The sequence below is a fragment of the Lygodium microphyllum genome, chromosome 6, assembly GCF_053477565.2.
Source record: "Lygodium microphyllum isolate KBCC chromosome 6, Lygodium_microphyllum_v1.1.10, whole genome shotgun sequence".
NCBI lineage: Eukaryota > Viridiplantae > Streptophyta > Polypodiopsida > Schizaeales > Lygodiaceae > Lygodium > Lygodium microphyllum.
In genome coordinates, this window is record NC_141140.1 from 146,404,331 (window position 1) to 146,424,735 (window position 20,405).

A 20,405-nucleotide genomic window follows, 5' to 3' on the forward strand; every position below is an offset into this window, starting at 1 on the left:
ACAAGAGGGGGACACATAAAATAGGATTGCCATCGATAAGAGGAGATATATCAAAAAATATTATTACAAGTGGAACAACAAGCAAATGGGAAAAAAGGAAAATGAATATGGTGGTAAAAGAAAGAGAAAGTATAGCAAAGATAGAGGAGATAAATGTATGTAGTAGCCATGATGATGGTGATGTTTTGTGCATATCCTCTTTGGGTGGTGTATTCTTAGTTTCCATGGATAATGGCAAGTCATGGGAGTGGCTTTTGGATTCTAGAGCATCATTTTATATCACTCCATATAGAGAGTGGTTTACTATCTATGATGTTGGAAAGAGGTCATGCATCCATTTGGGAAATAACTATGCTAGGCACTTGTCACTATGAAATGTTCTTTTTTTATCTTGCAAAATGTACAACATATTCCAAACTTGACATAAAGTTTGATCAATACAAGAAAGCTTGATGATTGTGGTTATAGAGTTATAGAATGATCTTTGGTGATCAAGTGTGGAAGATGTGCAAGGTGTCTCTTAATGTGGCCAAAGGGCCAAAATCTAGTACTTTGTATCATTTCCATGTATTTGGTATTAAAGACCATGTTGTAGCTATCACACCGAATAGTCATACGTTTCTTTAGATGTTTGAAATATCATCATTATCTAATTTTTTAAATATTGGTTTTTATGAGCATTGTCTTTTCGTAAAGCAAAATGAAATGTCATATAAGTGAGATAGTAAGAGTAGAAGATTAAAATGTCTCGATTTGGTTCATAGTGCTTTATGTGGGCCAATACCCACAAATTCATTGGATGGAGCATTGTACTTTGTTACTTTTAGATGATGCACATGGAACATTTGAGCTTATCCTCTTTACAAGAAAAGTGATGTTTTTGATACATTTTAAAAGTCATTGGGATTTGTAGAGAATCAATTAAGCAAGAAGCTTAAGTGGTTGACGTGACTAATAATGGTGGAGAGGACAACTCCCATGCCTTTACAAACTTTCTTGCAAGCCATGATATCAAGAGAGAGTTGACAGTTCTTGTGAATTCGTCTCAAAATGGTATAGTTGAGAATATGAGCATGACCATTCAAGAAAATGTACGTAGTATACTTTCTAATACTAGTCTCACTATTGGATTTTAGGCTAAATCTATAAAGACAACATTGCATTCAATTAATAGGCCTCTTAGCAAGCCATTGGATGGTAAGATTCTAAAGGAGTTACGGTTTAGCAAGAGACCTAGTTATGATGATGCCATGAGGTATATTCCACAATGGATTCCATGAGGTTTTCGCGGTGGATTCCGTAAAAATAGAGCCATATTCCACGATGGATTCCGTAAAACTATATGCATTTGTTGGGGCTTGTACACAAGGTGGATTCCTTATGCGAGAAGTTGACGGGGATGCCTGTCCTTTTTGGGTGTTAGATAAATTTAATATGCACGTGGGTGATTCCGCAAAATATATATTTAAATCAATGGACGTTTATGAGTTCAAAGTGCACTCGTATTAAATTAAGGTTAGGACAAAGTTCCAACCTATTTAATTATTTTGTAACTGAAGACTGCTAGGTATTTACTTTTGTGGGTTTTATGAATGCTTTAGTTGATGTGTAGAGCAGGTAGTGGTGGCATTGGAAAGCATTGGGCGATGGCGTGTATTCACTTCTGACAATTGTGAATGCTTCAGTTGATGTGTAGAGCAGGTAGTGGTGCCATTGGGAAGCATTGGGCGATGGCGTATATTTAGATTACCTAGAAGAAATTATCATTTTTGATGGGCGCACATCTTATAATTTAAGACATGGCATCAATATTTATTTAGGCATGCTTATTTATTAAAGTGCTTTACAAACATTTATTATTTTGTATGCGCATAGGCGCTCGATTTTAAATATTTCATTATATGGACATTGTATTTGGGTACAAGCCCGATTTTTGGACGCCCAAACGCTTTACTCTTTATTTAGGCAAAAGCAAACACAAAAGCCAAAAGCATGCTAATTGTAAATTTGGCTATTTTTTAGCTTGAAAATTAATAAATTTATAAATACATGCCTTGTGAAGCGCTCACACGAGGCATGGGGGGAGATTGTACCCAATTGGTCTTTTTGTCTTATGTTGTACAAACCTTTCTTCTTACTTTACGAGCTTTTATAGAGTTCTTTGTTCTTGGGGACCTTCCGGTGTTCACTACGCGTGCATACAACATCCGATTTGTGCACCAGTGGTATCAGACCGAAGCTGAGATCGAGGGCTTCCAATTGCTTACCATCTCACGTGAAGGCAAAGCTCTTGGAACAAATGGGCTCTATAAGCAGTCTCGCAATGAACCGTCAATACCAGTGTGTTCCTGCTGGCGATGAAGAATCCCCTATTATGCTGTTAGATTGCGAAAGACCACTCCTAGGAGGCAGAGGAACACTTCTCAAGCTCATTTGTTAAGTCATTTTCTCCTTAGAGAAACAAATGAGAAAATTCATCAAAATTGAGCTTATAAGCTTAATAAAGCTTAAGATAGGCTTAAGTTTTTTACAATCCAACGATTTGTGGTGGCAAGAGCGACGATTCGGTTCAGTACATGCTGCCATCCTGTTGCTTAGCAAACAATTAGTTAAGCTTTTTTTAATCTAAAGCTTACAGGTCTTAAGCCTTACTAAGGCTCAAAATTCAATCTTCAATCTCTTTCATGTGGGAGTTTGCACCGAATCAATCCCAAACCCGTTCTGCAACTCCAACAAGCCTCTGTTCCTACCTGCACTTTGACAGAGTTGATTTTCAGTAAGCAAACTGTCACACGTAGTCTATTTCCCACTTGGAAAAAAGCAAGCCTTGTAAACCCAATTTTGAGCTACGCTCATCCTCCTAACGAGATTTCAAGTGTGTGAGGTTGTTTGAGATTTTTGTAGGATGTCCGATCAAAACATGGAAGATTTTATGGGCAAACATGATTAACCGAAACCGAGCATGAAGTAAAAATTGGACTTAATTATGATGCAACTTCAAGAAGAGTGAAGAGCACGTCAAAATTTGCAAGCACAACCGGCTACACTTCAACAATCCATTGTCGATCAAGAAGGAGCGCAACCTGAAGATGTTATTCGACGTACGATTGACACGACACTTGAGATACAGTCTCTCAGAAAAGAAGCTAAGATAAGTAAAAGAAATTTCAAATTTCGTACTTTTAATGGGCAACATGATGGAAAAATTGTTATTGCTTTCATCAGTCAGCTTGGTGATTATTTCCATGAAGAGCGGTATGCTAATAAAGATAAACTCAAATACGTCACTAACCATTTAGCAGACAGAGCATCATTATGGTAGACTGTTGTCCGCAAGAGTATTGATTGTCCCTCTACTTGGGAAGCCTTTCAAAATAAATTTTTACAGAAATTTCTTCCATCTCGATTCCATGAAAAAGCAATCAAATAATGGAATCTTTTGCAACAAAGAGATTGTGAATCCATACCGCAATACACTGAGCGTTTCTGGATTGCCTTACTACAACTTCGAATGCTTGAAGATATTCATGAGGCGATCCACAAAGAGCAAGTATATATCTGGTTTTCTTGGTCACTTCTATGTAGAAGTGAACATGTTCAAGCCAAAGACTTTGGAGGGGATTCTAACTTTCAAAGTTTCAATCAAAATTACTTTATTCGTTCTTCTTTCCGTAAACCGTGGATTTGACCCCCTACTTTACCATCAAACACAAATTCAAAGCCTAAGCCTTCTCTCAGCCAAGTCCAAACATACCCAAATTTCCATCCCTTACCAATAATGTTTCCAAAGCAAAGTCTATAGTTTGCTACAAGTGTCAGCAACTTGGATATTTAGCAATGAATTGTCAATCCAAGAAGCCAATTGTTCAAATCAATTACTTGGGAGCGATGGAAGACGAAGACCATGAAGATATGCTAGACTTCACTGAAGATGATGATGATATTGACGAAGCTTCAGATACTTTACCAGGTATGTTAAATCGTCATTCATTATTAATGATGAAATGTTTTGTACATGGTCAACAAAAGATTCTTTTACATGATGATGAAAGCACGCATGATTTTATTTCTGCAAAGTTGGTAAAAGAATTGAATTTACCTATTGTTCCAACTCATTATCGCATAAAGGCTGCATTCTTAGGCACTAGATACAATGGAACACAAGAAGTTCATGATTTAGAAATTAAAATTGGTGATTATGTTGAGTGCAAAAATTTATTGGTTGTGCATTTGCAAGCTAGTTATATTATTTTAGGAATGCCTTGGCGTCATAAATATAATCTCGATATAGATTATTCCATACATTCCATGAAATTTTATTCTAACGAAAAATAAATCACATTACATGGAACACATACGTTTGATAGTTTTCCCTTGCTTAGTCACACACACGCTAAATATGCAATGAGAAAAGGTAGCAAATCATACTTAGTATGGGTGAATGAAATTGAAGCTAAAAAAAATCATATGCATCCTAGGCATGCACAATTTCTTTCACAATTTAAAGATTGTTTTGTTGATGATTTACCCCCTGGTTTACCACCTACATGTCCTGAAGATCATAAAATAGACTTAATCCTTGGTTCTCAATCACCATGTAAAGCACCTTATAAACATAATCAAATTGAGCAGAAAGAAATCCAAGCACAAGTTGAAGAACTGTTAAACCGAGGACTCATTAGGCCTAGTAGTTCTCCTTTTGGTGCACCCGTCTTGTTAGTTAATAAGAAAAATAATACCAATAGAATGTGCATTGACTATTGTGCTGCCCTAAACAAGATCACTGTTAAGAATAGATATCTGATCCCTAGGGTAGAGGACCTCATGGATAAACTACAAGGCGCCACTAGTTTTAGCAAGATAGATCTCAAATCTAGATATCATCAAGTACGATTGAATACACTTGACATTTTCAAGACTGCATTTAGAACTCAATTTGGTCATTATGAATTCCTTATTATGCCCTTTGGTTTGACTAATGCACCAACTACATTTAGTCGTATGATGAATCGAATATTTTTGAAGTATCAAAATTGTATAATTGTTTTCTTTGATGATATATTGGTTTTCATTAAGAATGAGAACGAATACTGTGAACATCTAACTTTGGTTTTCAAATTGTTGAAAGAGAATTAATTACATACTAATCCTAAAAATAGTGAATTTTTTCAAACCCAAATTTAATACTTAGGTCATATTGTTTCTTTTGATGATATTCGTGTTGATCCTAAAAAGATAGAGGTAAATTTGAATTGGCCAATCCCTAAAAATGTGCATGAGTTACGTTTTTTCTTAGGTCTTGCCAGCTTTTATTGAAAATTTGTGAGAAAATTTTCATTGCTTGCATTGCCTTTAACCAAATTATTAAAGAAAGGTGTTGTGTATCATTGGTCTGATAATCAGCAAAAGTCTTTTGATTTATTAAAACATGCTTTAACACATGCACCTGTTTTGCAATTACCTGATTTTAATCGACCATTCTTTCTAGTAGTCACTGATGCTAGCGGATCAGGAATAGGAGTTGTCCTCATGTAAGATTCACATCCCACAGCCTATTCTAGTTGCAAACTTAAACCTTCTGAATTGAAGTGTTCTACCTATGATAAAGAATTGTTAGTTGTAGTTCAAGCCTTATGTCAATGAAAACACTATCTAATGGAATCCGAATTTATGATTAAAACTAACCAACAAAGTATCAAACATCTCCTTAGTTAGCCACAAATTTCTGACCATCATATCAAATGGGTTGCTTTCATTCAAAGTTTCCATCCCCTTATCCAATATCAACCCGAAAGAGAGAATGTTATTACCAATACATTTGAGTAAAAGACCAAGTATCCATAATATTTTCATTCTATCTTTTGATTCCCTTATTCCTATGAAGGATACCTATGACCATGACCCTAGTTTTCAAACTGATTGGAACAAATTAGTTACTAATAATTGGATTCCAATTGATTCTTTGTCTTATTCTAATGGATTTATGTTTTATGAGAAAAGAATGTGTGTCATTGTTCCATTTAGATCATTTGTGCTGCACGAAATTCATTGTCCCTCATATCAAGGCCATTAGAGATATTATTTCTACTTTAAAAACATTGTTTGAAGATTTTTACTGACCATAAATGGAATCTGATGTTTCTAACTTTGTTTATGAGTGTCTAATGTGTCAACAAGTTAAGCGACACCATAGTAAGCAATATGGTTTGTTAATGCTTTTACCAATTCCTAAACGACTATAGGAACATATTTCAATGGATTTTATAACTGGTTTGTCTAACACACAAGCTAATCATGATATGATTTGGACTATAATAGATTGATTTAGCAAACAAGTATATTTTCTACCATGCAAGAAAACATTAACTGCATCTCAAGCTGCACAATTATTTTTGAAGATTATTTTCACTAACCATGGTTTGCCAAAAGTTATTGTTTTTAATCATGATTCTAGATTTTGCAATAGTTTTTGGGCTACTTTGTTTGCTTATTTGGGTACTAAGATTGATTTCTCATTTGCATTCCATCCTAAAACCAATGGGCAAATAGAAGCTACTAACAGTACAGTTCTAGATCTTTTGCGTGTATACACAATTACAAAACCACAAGCATGGGATACACACTTACATCTACTTCAATTTGCATACAATAATACACCACCATAGCTACACATAAAGCATCTTTTGAAATCATTTATGGACATAAATTGTCTACACCTGTTATATCATTGTCGAATAAAGTTAAAGCTGCTGATGATATTGCCAATACACATGCTACTATTTTTGCTTAAGTTAAAAATATGATTGCGAAAGGCCAGCAATCATACACTAAACAAGTTAATAAGAAAAGAAAAGCCATGAGTTTCAATGTTGATGATTATGTTTGGTTACGCATTGAAAAGAGAATATTGCAAAGTGTTGAGAAACACCATGTTGTTAAATTAACACCTAGATTTTATGGACCTTTCAAAATAATTCACAAGATCAATGACAATGCATTCAAATTAGAACTACCCCAACATTGAAAAATCCATAATACTTTTCATATTAGTTTATTATGACCTTTTAGAAGCCAATTACTTGTTCACCTTGTCTATGAAAACCCTCCTTTGTTAGAAGAAGAAACTGAAATCCTTGAATCAGAAACTATTCTAGACTGACTTTATGATCACTAGAACTAGCCATAGATATTCTAGATATTTGGTTAAGTTTAAAAATCATCTTGTTAAAGAGGCCCAATGGATGCACGCCTGCGACCTAAAGTGCTTACCCACTACAAGATATAGGCCTTATATCGACGTTAAAAGCGACAAAAATATAAATAAAAAATTTGCCCCAAGTCGTCACAAAAAGCGTCGTTATTGGCGACGCAATAGAACAATCGGTATTAGCATCGTTACCAGTGTCACTATCTGTGTCGGTATTAGCGTCGCATTCTGATAACGACGCAAATAGCAACGCTGATAACGTGCGACGCTGATACCGATGCAAATAGTGACATTGATAACGACGCTTTGCGATGCTAATAACGACGCCAATAACGACACGTGCAGTAAATTTGTGACGCTAATAGCGGCGGTAACATGGAAAAAAATTGGGCTATATAAAATAGTTTCTACACTGTGTACAATGCTCGTGTAAATAAAGACAAAGTGTACTTAAATCATAACATTGATACATGAAATAAATACATGATCGCATAATGAAAACGACTGGTACAATCATGGCAAGATATCACTACTACATAGAAAATGTCTACACAGATCACGTGACCAAAAAAGAAGGGTGTGTGAACTCGAGGGACCCAAGGGCGAGCTATAGATCATCGCCATCCAAAAGCTCGTCCCGTGGCAAAGGAGCATCGAACAGACTCTGCAAAAAAAGAAACAACTACACATCAGTCCACCATACAATAATGCATTCTAATTAAACATGGTAACTACGGACAAGAAAGATGAGTGACTTACAAGGCCGTCGCATCCATACAATCGGTCAATCAATGCAGTGAGACCGTGCCTCTCTGCATATCGAGTCTCAAGGTTGGTCGGATCGCGATTTATAATGGAGTGTTGCAAAGGAAACAAAATACTAACTATTGGAAACACGATTGACAGTCCAAAGGATATTACAAAAAAATAAGCAAGCAAAACAAAGGAAAAACTTACAAAGTTCTCCAGATATGTCCTGTGATCGTCACTCCCAAGATGATGGACCACTCCGGCCTCTAGTCGTGCCCTCGCCGCCTCGTGCTGCTGTCTCCAACGTCCTGGAGAATCTGTAGCCTCCTCGCACCAATCGTCCGCGTCTAGCCACTCGGGCTTTGCAACCCCACTCTTGAGTGCCTTGCATGTGTTCGATCATCTGTGTGACATATATGCATGCATGCACTCCATCATTTAGCTCGTAGAACACCTATCTAAGCTGCGGCTGGTACCGGAAACTCCTCATGCAAGGATGCTACTATGTAGTCCTTGCTCCCCTCTAGTATGTTTTTCCAATGATCCAAGACATTGTGCCGAAAAACTTATTGGCACAACTCTCTCATGCGAGCCATCACCTCCTCCCCTCATCATTCATGATGGCTTCTTACCTATCATTTACAAGGTAAGCATACCCCTCTAGGGTATGCCTAAGATGGGTTATTTTCCACCTGTGACCACGCTCTTGAGCATATCTAGGAGACCCCTGTACATCTAATGTACCGACCGAGGTAGTATCTATCGGAGTAGCACCCATAGGGATGCCACCTGTGCGGACGGTTGAGCAAAAGCTGGAGTGACTGGAGTAGACGTCCGCACGAGTGTAACAAATCCCGGAGGTGACGCAACTCCAGCAGAACGATGAGACAGAGACACCGCGTCCGTGCCTCCACAACAATCACCTGAGCCACACTCTCTAGAATCGCCACGAGAGCGAGGAGTAGCACCTGTATTCCGAGTCGACCGCGGGCTCACTACATCCGTATCTCTGCAGCATCCCCCTGACCCTGAAGCACTCCCTCCGTCTGGCCCAAGTTTGGAGTGTCGACCTCGTCTGCTCGAAATTGAAGCATCTAATCGGGCCGAAGTAGATCTAATAGAGCAGCCTGACGATGTCCGCTCTGAATCTCGCCATTTGATCTGGAGACATGCACGTGAAGATATCCTGCAACTCCTCATCGCTCATTTCTCGACTCATCTTGGTGATCTAAGTATCCACAAAGGTCACCTGCACAGACAAAAAATGATGTTACCATAATCAATTTAAATCATATAAAGCACGGTTATATAAATTTTTAAAAAATGATCTTACTTAAAATGCATATCTTATGTACCCTTATAAGCGATTAGTCAACGAATTGAGTAAGTGGATGCTCCAAGTATGAAGTATTCTATGGTCCCATGTCAATCTCCTAACACAACTCGGCATAAACTGGAAGGTCGATAGACATGTCACCACAAAAGGATGAGTCCACCTCATTCTCAAAGAATTCTTGGACTCCTGTATTTTCATCATTGTTACTCGATGTTGGCTCCTCTACATGCTCCAAGCTTTTGGTGGCCTCCACCCCTTTCAATATCGACTCCTCTATTTGCATATTGTCCTCATCTATGCTCAGAATATCGCTTTGATCATATGCTCTCGTACTTCGGGGAGCTGAAGGTATAACATACCACCATCAAGGTTGTTAGGGGCTTGGATAGAAGATTACTTGTTCACAAACATGTACAAGAGAGATTTAACTGTTATGACATGTACCATATCGTAATACAATTAATAAACAAATGAGTTCATGCACCTATTCACAATGGGCCGGCAACACAAAGGTGTCGCACAAATCCTTCCATTTTTTTTCGGAATCTATTTCCAGAAATCCAGATGGACCTCTTTGAACTATTGCTCCAGCTCCTTCAAGTACTACTTTGAACCACTGCGCATCGAATAGTATCATGGAGAAGCTACGATAATCCATCGTAACAATACTTTGCAAGTTCCCAAAATACTCCATCTCATCTTTAATCGTGTTTGGATCAGTTGCTCATCGTCGGCTCTCTTGCTTGAACCTTGCCATGATACCACAGTCTGTTGTGAAGCGCATTTTGTTAATATGCTCAACGCAAAAATGTGGTCCACGCGATCACGTTGCACTATATATTTTGTATTGTACATTGAAACACTCAATTAGTTGTCGCATATAAAATATAGATATGACAAATTCTAAACATGTCATCACCTTTGGACTACATCCCCTCGAGAATTCCCACTCCTTGGTTGAGACCTCCGCCCCTTCGCGAGGTGCTACGGCCAAAGCTCCACGCAACCATCGCGTTGACATAAATCGCGGCATCTCCTCCATGCTCTCAAGATATCGAATCGGTCGATGGTGTGTACTACGTTGAAATTCAGATCGCGATTCCTCTTGATCTTGCCTAGCTTGCTGGTACCTGGCGAGCCACGTCTCCATAGAGGCATGGTGCAACATACAAAAGAGATTCACTTTCTCCTCCATCAGCAACCATTCTTTTTTCTACCCCATTTTCAATCACCACATCTTCGGGCAGTCTATCGTCATCCTTCAGCACGACCATAGCATACTGTTGTCTGGATTCACTGTTGATAGCCATTGTGAAATATGCATTAGCACCTCAGACACCAACCAACCTTCAGCCATGCTACCTTCTGGCCGAGCTCATTGTCGCACAAAGCCTTTCGGGATTTTCATGAAGCACTCCAAGAAGAATATCCATCACGTATGGGCAGGTCCAACAATCTCCACTTCATCTACAAGATGCACAAGAAGGTGAATTTGTATCGTGAGCATGCTGGTAGGCAGGTATTTCTCAAAGAGACAGACCGTCTCCACTACTCCTCGCCTCGCGGATTCAATAGAGGATGTCTTAATCTCCTTCTGTGAGATCCATTATACTAAAGTCGACAATCTATAAATGGCCCCACGTATTTCTAGAGTAAGGCATCCTGCGATCGCGATCGGTAGTACAAATTGCCACAAATGAGAAAGCATTATGAACAATGACTACACTCCAAATAGCAAAATGCGTAGGCCACTTACAATTCATTCATAGTACAAACTTGACATATCTTATGCCAATCCTGGGATTTTAGCCCTGATAATTGATCATCTTTAGAAAATGCAGACTTGAGAGAATGCATCATACCTGTCAAAGTGCGGATAGACTTGACTATTTGCTTCACAATGCACTCTTCTTTAGTGGAAAAAACCCAAGGAGTGCGAGGTAGCTACACGTAACCATTAGCACTCGACTGTGGCCAAAGCGTCTCCATCTTGCCTACCTCCTTCAAATCCATTCGTGCCCCTATAGTGTCTCTCTTTCTTGTGATGTGGTCCCATAGCAAGCTGCCCACGTTCTTGAAAATATGCATGGGATCCAACAAAGTGGTTGATTTGTAAGTGGGTCCAATATGGCAACTCGTAGAAAACTGAGAACTGTCGCATTTTGTTGGATGTGACTCTGCATGGATAATTTTCAGCTTATGCCAGCTTTGAGCATTCATACGTGTTGGAGGTCGTCCAAGAAAACCTTCCCTGAGTTCGTGACCCTCTGGCAAGAAAGCGCCGTATCCTTGATATGCCATCTTTTTCATGGTTCATGACCTTCGGGAGTCTAACTGTGGCCCGCACAATGGACATGCATGATAACTTGAGGTAACCAGACTTGTTCCAACACCTCTGTCCAGTGAATATAAACTTGAACGAGTTATGATAGATATTACCAACGTGAACGGAAGCCTATTTACCTGAGCACTCTCCGAATCCCAAAAAGTCATGTATCGTCCACATGAGAATGGCTTGAATATTGGCAAGTTGTCGACCATCGCACTTGCTCATATCTTGCACGGTGACCCCCTCCTCCCACAAAATCTTAAGCTCATCGACTAATGGACGAAGATACACATCCATATTTTTAACTTTGTAGCGGCCGGGGACGAGTAAGCTAATGATGAGATGTCATTTCTTTGTAGAAAGCCATGGAGGGATATTGTAGTTGACAAGGACTATAGGCCACACATTGTAAGAAGTTGAGCGCAAACCGAATGGGTTCACGCCATCCATTGCAAGACCAAGCCGAAGATTCCTTGGCTCTCAGGCAAAGCTTGGGAAGGTAGAGTCAATGTGGCATGCACGTGAATCCGTTGATATTCGTTGAACTCCATCTGTGGACCTATTCTACGCATGCCACGTTGTTAAGCTCGCCATGCCGGATGTACGAAACATGTGGTTTATGCAGGGGATAAGCGAAAAGTGTCTAATAACTTTTTGAGGGATGGTTTGCCCTTGCAAGTCTTGTCGAAACCTGTGAGAACCACACTTTGGACATGTCTCCATGGTCTCGTATTCTCCTCAAAATAGTATGCAATCGTTGATACATGCATGGATGCTGTTGTAGTCCATGCCAAGCTTTCGTAAAACATGTCATGCATCATCACGAGACTCATGCATGGTATTTACAAGTGGTAATATATGATACTTCACTAACTTGAAAAAATGTATAAAACACCTTGAAAAAGCACAAATATTTTTAATGATAGTGCCAAAAAGAAATCAACAAAGCGTACGTATAAGGTACCTGATCAACTTGGTCACACTCGCATCGCTCCACTTGTATTTTATTTGCACACTTAGGAGTGCAAGGAGTGTCTTCAGGTGAGATACTCGGCACCCATCATATAATGGTATGGATGTTTTCCCTCTAAGCGGATCAGAAGTCTCGACATCCATGGGAATCAATGCAACGATCATTGCCTCCATCTCAGGCTCCAAGATTGTAGGTAAGTCTCGAAGGCTATATGTCTCCTTTGGTATTGATGGTATAGATTGGGTAGTACCTTCCAAGTGGTGGATTGGCTCAGGAACTCCATCCATCGCATGCCCACGAACTCTTCTAATTGCCCGCAAAGGGTGCACTCCTCCTTGGGATGAGACGTCACCTCCCTGGATAGAAAATTTGCCAGCCACATCCAATCTTTTGTATATGGTATTCAATTAGCTTACGAGTACAATGCATGATTGATATTAACTTTTCTTACCGTTTGCTGAAAATCTGAGATTGCCAGATCAATGATCTCAGATTGAAACTTGCCGAAGCGTCGTATGTGTTCTATAGAAAATCGACATTTTCGTCTAATTGCCAGCTTACATTGAGAGCAAGGACATAGGACACGCTGATTAAGATACGCCTCGCGATCTTGAACATCAAGACCTTCATCGTTTTCCATTTTGTCTACGTTACGACAAACAATTTGTTTTTGTTATCATTCTTTTTTCTTTCTTAAATTGTTTGAGAAGGGATTTCTTCTCTTGTAACTTGGCAAAAATTAACATATTTAAAGTCTCCAACCACCCACCCACAAATTAATGTATGTTGGATTGTTTCCTGTCTCGTGGTGTTGCACCGGACCTCACTGGATCTCGCCACCACTCTCTCTTTGTTTTTTATCCATTCATTATCTCCTCTCCTTCCATCTCTCTCTCTTTTTCTCTTTCTTTATTATGTTATATGTTTATTCCCTCTCTCTCGTTCCTTCTTTTTTTTTGTCTAGGGCTCCACAGAAGGATAAGAAAAGGCTTTAGTCTCTGGAGGACTCTCTTGCCAACATTTCTTCTATTTCTTTCTTTTCAACGTCTCTAATATCTACTTTCATGCCATTACAAAGGGGGATATATTTCGTTCTGAAGGTATCAAAACTCATTCTTCTCAGGATTGTTGTGCATGTTGATCTCTTCAGTGATCATAAGGGAGACCAACTCATCGAAATCTGGAAATGGCTTTCCAACATATACGGAAGTTACAAAAGACTTCCAAGCCTTTTCATTGTTAAGTCCACCCAAGGTAGATGACACCAAATCATCATCATCGGGCATTGCATCAATCACTGCCAAGGCATCTGCAATGCTCCTTACCTTCAGTGCATACTCATTGATAGACATCTTCCCTTTCTTCAATGTATTCAACTCTTGCTTGAGTTGAATCTTTCATGCCTTTGTATTTACAGAAAACATACTTTCAAGTATGGTCCAAGCTGCAACATCAACAAGCTTTTGTTTCATTCTTTAGAGAACCAAAACAAGGAAAAGAACAAATCTTCACGCAGCATCATAGCAGATATCTCCCACAGATTTGATAGAATCAACCATAATCTTCAACATCTTCATAGAATCCATAAAAAATAACAAGAAAAAAAAAAGAATACACCACTTTTGAATGGAAATAATCACATATTATTCATTTTCATTGTCCAAAGAAAAGAAAAAGGAGAAGGAAAAGAAAGAAATAAGTGGAAAGAAAAGAAATACCACAATGAAATTAGCCCGTTTGTACTCTATGAGCGTCACAAGCATTGTACCTAGGGACCACCCTATCCCCTTTCCCTATTTCACCTACTTAGGGCACATCAAGGGTATGACAAACCTGGGGGGCTCCTGCTCGCGCCTACGCTTAGTAGACCTGTCTCCCTAAGTCACCCCCATAGCACCTCCCCTCATATAGAACTAGGTCCTCAAGTGTGGAGACAACACCATGGGCTTGCCTAAGGTTTGAGGGATAACACCATGGGGTTACCTAAAATTCAAGAGACAACACCACGGGCTTTGATCCAACTCCCAGTTCCGCTAGCATAGACACCATGCACTGCATAGTGAGGTAGACACATCCCCATGTAGTGCACTTCCTTTTTCTTTTTAGGTATATTCGGCAACCCGCAATCAACCACTGATATCGGAGGCCCCCATTACCCACTTAATCTATCCTCGACATATGCAACCTCTCATTCATATTTGTTATGTTTCTTCTCCACACCGAATCTCCCGAATGCCCCATCATCGACCCACATGGCAACTCTTCCATCACCCAAGCCCTCACCAACAAGTGCCATGGGACTGACACCTAGTTAGGAAGGGGGTAATGTTACACCTCCTTCGAAAGTTCGATAGAAAAGCCCCGAAAAATTGGAAATGGAAGATAGCCCCAAGGTGAGAAAAACGAAAGAGAAAGGCAAGCTCAGAAAAAGTATAGGAAAAGTCTTAAATGTAAAAGGAAGCATACAACAATAAGTGCAACAAATATTCTAGCAAGAAAAGCGCTAGATGCATTGTAGTTCATTTTGTAAAGGAGAACCAGGCTCTCTCCTCTTGTGCAATTTGTAAATGTAGACGGGCACGAGTGAAGGAATCATGTAAATATGAAGGAATAAGGAAAGAGGATCTAGGCTAAAATGGCTAGTCATGTGAAAAAGGGATAGGCACCCAAGGAGGGTTAGGGCATTTACAAAAAGACAAAAAGTGAATGAAGAAGACTATTCTTGTGTGTGACCAAAACTAGCTATCTTCTTCTTCTTCTTCTTGCTTTTGCTTGTGCTTGAGAGAGGGAGTATGAGGGATCGGGGTGGAGAAGCTCTCCATATTCTTCTCTCTTCTTCTGATATTTTCTTCTCTTCTCTTGTCTCGCATGCAACAATGGAGCTTGGGGCTTGGAGCTTGAGAATCGAGCTTGCATCTTGGATCATGGAGCTACTAGAGAGCTTGTGGGAAGAGGCAACTCAATCGAGCAGGAATGTAAGCTCACTACACTTATAGGTGTGAGAGTGTGCATGGCTATGTGAGAGGTAGCCATTGCACTTGGCTTCAAACACTTGATATGATAAACGGTCAGTGGGTCTTGGCAGTTGTGCGAGAAGCTCCCATAGAAGTTTGAAGCTTTCCACAAAGCTTTGGGCTTACTCTCCTTTGTGGATTGATCTATTCCATTGATATGAGCTTCCCATACATAAGTACTAGGTCTTGTTCATTACATCACTCTTAGGGGGGAAGTTATTACCATATTTTAGTAGGGATGCATGTGAACATACTTAGGATAGTCGGGGTACTTTTTTCCTCTTTAGGAGGTTTTTTTCCTTAGCCTTATACATATGTATATTCAATTTTATGGCATACTTAGTCTTGTAAATATTGTTTATGGACACCTCTAAAAAATCTTTGAGTTATAATCTCTCAAGATTCTTCTTGTACAAGCTATGTATTTGCAGTCCTATAATCCTAAGTCGAATATATTGTGTGGCATTGAATTTATGTATAAAAAATTTTGTGGAATTTAAAGTTATAAATGTTTGGTTACAAGCCTTGGAAAAGGACCATGGTGCATGTGGATGTGTTGGGATTTTGGTTTCACACTTGTAAGATGCTCATGCACAAAATATTTAGATCACAAAGTGGTGCAATAAAAAATGTTATATTTAAGCTTGGATCTCTTGTAGCATGCTACATCTAATTACTAATGTATGACATAAATTTGCATCAAGGTCAACTCATGGTTCAATGATCACCTATTTGAAAGACTCCAAATCATTCATTCCTGTCATATATCAAGGTTGTACATGTGATTCTAAGAAACCTATTTGAAATCTCCAAGACATCTCATCATCGCCAATGGTGATAGACACAATATGTTACAAGACATCCAACTTTCAAAGTGTTTAAAAGCCCCCTTCTTCCTTATAGAGCAATGTAGCTCACAATAAAACCCATTTGCAACAAACAACAATATTCTTATGAGCAACATTGTTGGAGACTTGTATGCACAATTATTCGCAACTCAATCTATTTAATTGTAATTTCAAGACCATAGGTCATGTACAACTATTGGCAATATTTTAATCACATCATGGTGTAATTAAAAAAATGCTAGCACATGGCCATAGTGTAGTGAGAGATAAAAACTTATGTGGGTCACCACTAGAGTTGATCCAAAGTAGAGGGATATGTACTTAGGGTGGATAAGCTTGGATCTTATACCATGCTACATCCAATGAACAAGGGATGATGTAAATTTTCATCAAGGTTAAGCGCATGGCTAAATGCTCACCTATTTTAAAAAGACTCTAGAACATTCATCTAATGACAAGGTTGTGGATGTGGTTCAAAGTGAGCTATTTGTGAAGGCTCTAGGACATCTTGTCGCTATCTAGTCATAGATGTAGCTTGTTGCAAGAGATCTAAGTGATTTAAAACTCACTTGTCCCCCATAGAGCAATGCAACATACACTAAGATCCATTTTGTAGATAGCCATATTCTCAAGACCAACCCTATTGGTCACTTGCATGCATCATTATTAATCGCAAAACTTGGATCTCTTTAGAAAAGCTTAAAAAAAAGCAATATCTTGGAAAAGATCTAAATCAAAGGCTCATAATTTTATCACCATAACCTAAAATGTGAGCTCACAAGTGTGAGAAATTCTATGATAACTATATGGGGTCTTCCTATGTAGAGTAAGCTAGCTAAGGTTGTCTTTGTTGGAGGCCAGATCTAATATGATTTAAATGAGGGATATTATATAATGAGTAAGTTACTAAGTTAGCTAATTGGCAATGCTTCAAATAGATAAGAAAGACATAATTGAGTAAATGTAGATTATATTCCACACTCGATTGTCAAAGTGCATTTAAATTGCAAGTTATATTACATTGCAAGTGCTTTTTATTACCTCTCACACAATCTTTAACAATTATTCAAACACTAAAAGTATGTATAAAAAAATGTGTGGCGATAAGCCAAAAAAGTAAGAAAAATGAGAGTTTCACTCCTCATGTCCTACATTTGAGACCTTTGCTACGTTACTAGTGAAATATAAAGTTAGCACTCGTTTTTGCACCTTGAATAAAAAATTAAATATAACATTGTGATCTAAATCTTTGATTTCTTATTGTACAATTAGAAAATCCTACCGAAATTTTACAATCCTTCTCACAATATAATTGGGCTCTACATTTGTTATACACATATGAGAATGCATCTCAAACGCCTTTCGGGATTACGAATACACATCCATTGCTTTTGCTAGGATGGCATTGTTAAGAGGGACAATTGCATCAAATAGAGATGTAAATTATCCCATTTGTTCACATGCCACATATGCATGCCATCCCATTTATTTGCACTTGATTAATAATCGTTATCTTAGCTTGTCCAACGACACATTCCTTTTCCTTTGTTTCTTATGTTATCATATTCAACCCCTCTTACATTACATTGAGTTTTTCACATGTTCAAATTTATTTAGTTTAGTTGAACATCATCTTGTAACTTTAATAGGATATTACCTTAATTAGCCTTTGCGGATCTCAATTTCCTTTTTTGATCGTGCAACACTCAAGTCTTCTAGAATCCTTTCCTCTTATACTTATTGTTCAAAGCATAGTGTCACCAACTAATCATATCAAATAAGTTAGCACTTTTGCTAGATTTTGTGTAACATTTGAATTTAGTCCTTAGCTCATATGCACCTTTTCTTTTTTGGCATCAAATATACTTATAATATTTGTTGAAGCCTTATACATATTCCCTTGTTTACCTTTTATATATAATATTCCAGACAGCATGTTCTTTACATAGATATTCCATCTTATATTTTTAAAATTAATGTTTTTACAACCACTTCTCTTGGTTGCAAAATTTGGCTTATTCATTTACACCTAATCAATTGCATACATGCTTGTGAACACCTATTTTTGCTTAACCTTTCTTTCAATTGGTTGTATGGCAAGTGTGATTTATGAATGGGGAAAGATTAAGCCCACCCCGGACAAAAGCCTCATAAATCATTAGTCTAAGTGGAGGGACACTTTAGGCATTACATGTCCTTGATAGAGTGAAGTGATGTTGCACCAAGTTGAAAGAAGGCTTCTAGGTATTGAGCCTTACAAGTAGTCGCTTCATAGACTAGGGATGCACTCGCATGTTGAAGGATCATGGAAGCCCATTCTGAGATTGACTTTTGAAGGATATAAGATATAGAGACCTCAATAGTGGCTTTGAGAAATTGATTGTCATTAGACATTATCAAAGTTAGAGAGAGTTGCTTACCTTTCCAAGCTCATTCTTGTCTTTTATAGGTACAAATTCGCGGATTACCTTCCAAACTAAAGATGTCGAGTGACTTGATGTGCATGCAATGGACTTGGACTTCCAATTCTAATATCTAATCATTTACCTAAGGAAAAGTCAAGAGTATACTAAGAGGATGTGAGCCATGCAAAGCCAGTATGGAAGTTTTGAGAACTAAGTACTATTGGTTGACAATGCTAGAAACTAAAAATGTTGTAAGATGAAACTAAGCAAAAGGGTGGAGATTGGATCTTTGGATATAATGTGAAAGGAATGAGAAAGAATTGTAGCTATATAAATATCCAAAGTTTAGATACAAGGTATATCTCCGATGCATTGTACAATAGGAAGGGAGTTGAGGAAATTAGAAATTTCTCAATAAAACTCCTAAAGAGATGGTCAAAATGCTTATACTCTCACCTTGAAAGTGACCCCTCCACAAAAGTGGATTAGAAGCATGGGTTCATCTCAAAAGTTCACACTAGTCTTCCATGACTTCACCTCATAGGGGCACCATGTGGGACATTTGGTTCTAAAAGAAAGACACCTTCTTGAGGTTAGCTTGCAACTTCCAAATGATCCCTTGTAAAACCAAGGGAGAAGCTATTCCAAGTGCCGATAGATTAGAAGCCAAAATAAGGCTAAACAATCAATTGGTTAAAAACAAGGCTTTGAAAATACATATTGGCTGATTGTGTGTGTCTAATTCTATTTGTTATTGTCCAAATGACCCTTTTGAGTTATAATCACACCCTATGTGGAAGCTTTGGCCACATTGTATACATAATTAAGGGTTAAACAAAAACCTATTGCTTTGTTGCTGCCTAGGCAAAGGGGCCAAGTATTAGAAAACCTTCATAGAAGCAGAATATTTTGACTTGTTAAGGTCCCCCCCCACAAATGAAGATAGAGCAACTATTTACACATGAATCCCTTTCTCACCTCAATATATATGTTCCTTAGGACCACTTTCACATAGGAACCATGCATTGCATTGTGTTAGTGCTGGCAGAAAACAATCATCTAGTGGGGGTATCAACGATCTATAGTTGTAATTGTTTTTGTATGATGCAAATATATTAATAGTAAAGGTATTTACATCAACTCACCTTATGAATGGGGGATGATACGTAGCAAAAAAGGACGATTTTTGATATGCTTTCTAAGAGGCTCTAGACCCTTTCTTCCTACACCCTTTAAGCACCATCAAAATCTCTTCTTAACATGATACCCTGTTCAAAGAAGCTGCAGTTCTAATTGCTACTAGCACAATACTTGCTGAATATAGGGTCTCTATATTATAACTATGGGAAGTATAATTTTTGCTGAAGCCATAGACATTTCCTTTTAACAAGCACTACAAGAATTTTAAAAGCACTTTTCGCATAATGCATAGCTTAATTAAACTTCTGATGACTTTTTGCATTTCCACAGCCCAGAAGGTGGTTTAATATGCATTCAAGGGTGCTTAATTTTAGATTCTCTGCACTACTTGAAGTAGTTTTGT